Source organism: Oncorhynchus masou, chromosome 20 (genome assembly GCF_036934945.1).
Source record: "Oncorhynchus masou masou isolate Uvic2021 chromosome 20, UVic_Omas_1.1, whole genome shotgun sequence".
NCBI classification, from domain to species: Eukaryota; Metazoa; Chordata; class Actinopteri; order Salmoniformes; family Salmonidae; genus Oncorhynchus; species Oncorhynchus masou.
This window is the reverse complement of record NC_088231.1, coordinates 24,517,378-24,520,951: the sequence shown is the minus strand read 5'-3', so window position 1 is coordinate 24,520,951 and position 3,574 is coordinate 24,517,378. Positions and strand designations below refer to the sequence as shown.

The following is a 3,574-nucleotide window of genomic DNA, read 5'->3' as shown; positions in this document are numbered from 1 at the left end:
TTATCACCATACCATATTACCATATTACCACCATACCATATTACCACCATACCATATTACCACCATACCATATTACCACCATACCATATTACCACCATACAATATTATCACCATACCATATTATCATATTATCACCATACCATATTACCACCATACTGAGGACCTCATCATACCATATTACCACCATACTGAGGGACCTCATCATACCATATTATCACCATACTGAGGGACCTCATCATACCATATTACCACCATACTGAGGGACCTCATCATACCATAATTACCACCATACTGAGGGACCTCATCATACCATATTACCACCATACTGAGGGACCTCATCATACCATATTACCACCATACTGAGGACCTCATCATACCATATTACCACCATACTGAGGACCTCATCATACCATATTATCACCATACTGAGGACCTCATCATACCATATTACCACCATACTGAGGGACCTCATCATACCATATTACCACCATACTGAGGGACCTCATCATACCATATTACCACCATACTGAGGGACCTCATCATACCATATTACCACCATACTGAGGGACCTCATCATACCATATTACCACCATACTGAGGTACCGATACGATATGTATTGCGATTCTCATGATACTGTATGTATTGTGATTCTCATGATACTGTATGTATTGTGATTCTCATGATACTGTAAATATGTCTCACTATTTAAAAAGAAGATGGAGAACAAGCTATAGGATCAACGATACTGTATTTTGGAGCATTTACAGCCGACTCGCTACAGCCGGACTAGGTACACCCGGACTAGCTACAGCTGACTAGCTACAGCCGGACTAGCTACAGCTGACTAGCTACAGCCGGACTAGCTACAGCTGACTAGCTACAGCCGGACTAGCTACAGCCGACTAGCTACAGCTGACTAGCTACAGCCGGACTAGCTACAGCCGACTAGCTACAGCCGACTAGCTACAGCTGATTAGCTACAGCCGGACTAGCTACAGCAGGACTAGCTACAGCTGGACTAGCTACAGCCGACTAGCTACAGCCGGACTAGCTACAGCTGACTAGCTACAGCCGGACTAGCTACAGCTGACTAGCTACAGCCGGACTAGCTACAGCCGGACTAGCTACAGCCGACTAGCTACAGCCGACTAGCTACAGCTGACTAGCTACAGCCGGACTAGCTACAGCAGGACTAGCTACAGCTGGACTAGCTACAGCCGACTAGCTACAGCTGGACTAGCTACATCTGGACTAGCTACAGCTGGACTAGCTACAGCTGGACTAGCTACATCTGGACTAGCTACAGCTGGACTAGCTACAGCTGGACTAGCTACAGCTGGACTAGCTACAACCGACTAGGTACAGCCGACTAGCTACAGCTGGTTAGGTACAGCCGACTAGCTACAGCCGGACTAGCTACAGCCGACTAGGTACAGCCGGACTAGCTACAGCCGGACTAGCTACAGCTGGACTAGCTACAGCTGGACTAGCTACATCCGAATAGCTACAGCTGGACTCGCTGCAGCTGGACTAGCTACAGCTGGACTAGCTACATCCGGACTAGCTACAGTCGACTAGGTACAGCTGACTAGCTACATCCAGACTAGTTACAGCTGGACTAGCTACAATCGGACTAGCTACAGCAGGACTATCTACAGCCGGACTATCTACAGCCGACTAGGTACAGCCAACTAGCTACAGCCTACTAGCTACAGCCAACTAGCTACAGCCAACTAGCTACAGCCGGACTTGGTACAGTCGGACTAAACACAGCCGGACAAGCTACAGACAACTAGCTACAGCCGACTAGGTATAGCCGGACTAGCTACAGCCGACTAGCTACAGCTGCTGACTAACGCTACCAAGCATTTTATTAAATTCTCTCTATATTTTTTTTTACAGTTCAGTACTTGAAGTCAGATATTGAAATAATATAAAGTCCGAAATAATATCTTGATATGTAAATATATTGATTTTCTCCCCCTCTTTCTCTGGTTGTCTTGTAGTCTACTCACTCTGAAGTTATAATGCAAAACGCAGTAACTACGTCATTTCTTTATACTGCAAAATCTGACTTCAAAGTCTTTTTCGGTCTAGACAGACTCCATGATATGTTCTGATCAACTGCTTTGTTCTTGTGTCAGGAAACTAAATACCACATTCATCAGATAATATACCTTGGCCATCACAGCAGATCAAAGATTTTTGACCAACTTGGTAGTTACTGCGTTTTGCCTTTGTAGGACAGAGTAGTGATTTACAGTTTCTGCTTTTCTCTACTTAAACCCTTGAATTATTTCATTTCCCCTCCCACCCACCACCCCTCTCTCTAGGTGGCTCGTAGTCTGGCCGCCCCTCTCTACCTGGACATCGCAGGCGACCCCGACAGCGAGCGAGCGTTGGGGAAACAGCGCCTCTCGGTGGCCATCGGTGTCCTGGCGGGCGCCGCGGCAGTCATCCTGGTCATCCTCTTAGTGGTGATGGCCCGCCAGTGCGGCGCCCAGGGCAAGAACGGATACGAGGCCGGGAAGAAAGAACCGGAGGAGGATTTCTTTAGCCCTCAACCGGCCGTGCCACAAACCAGGGAGGGACGTTGGACCGCGGACGGAAGCCCCGCAGGGACAAACGGAACGGAGGCGCCGGAGGAGCCGGAGCCAATAAAACTGAACGGCCGCTCTACAGCGGCGTCGTCACGGTCAACGGGCTCCGTCGCCACGGCAACGACCACCACGTTGCCAACATCGACGATGACGACGAGGACGTGAGCAGCGCCAGCGAGAGGTTGGCGGCTAGGTACTGCGCGGTGGACGGAGACCCCGGGAGCCCACGCATGGGCGCCAGGCATCACCAGTCGAGCCCGGATCTGGCCAGGCATTATAAGTCAAGCTCGCCGCTCCCCGCGGTGCACCTCCAGCCCTACAGCCCCCCAGCCGAGGGGAAAAAGCACCAGGCTGTACAGGAGCTACCCCCTCTAACACCTTCGTGGGGTCTGGAGGGTCCAGTGGTAGTGGTGGAAGTGGGAACGCTGATGCCATGTCTCTGGGGTCAGACCAGTGTTCTGAGTATGGATCCCAAACGGGAATAAGTACAGCAAACAGGTAGGACTGATTCAGTTATTCTACTGACACAAACTGAACTGAGCTCAACTGGGCTGGCCTGGTTACCCATCCACCACAGTTGACTGATTAGTGGTGGTGATAATAGGACTGATTAGTGGTGGTGATAATAGGACTGACTAGTGGTGGTGATAATAGGACTGACTGGTGGTGGTGATAATAGGACTGACTAGTGATAATAGGACTGACTAGTGGTGGTGATAATAGGACTGACTGGTGATAATAGGACTGACTGGTGGTGGTGATAATAGGACTGACTGGTGGTGGTGATAATAGGACTGACTAGTGATAATAGGACTGACTGGTGATAATAGGACTGACTAGTGGTGGTGATAATAGGACTGACTAGTGGTGGTGATAATAGGACTGACTAGTGGTGGTGATAATAGGACTGACTGGTGATAATAGGACTGACTGGTGATAATAGGACTGACTAGTGGTGGTGATAATAGGACTG

General features: G+C 49.2%; 1 pseudogene; it reads left to right on the top strand.

Moving 5' to 3' along the window:
* The window catches only part of LOC135506599 (protocadherin-7-like), a 16,938-nt pseudogene extending 13,812 nt beyond the window's left edge, over window positions 1-3,126 (top strand).
* Window positions 3,127-3,574: the final 448 nt, after the last annotated feature.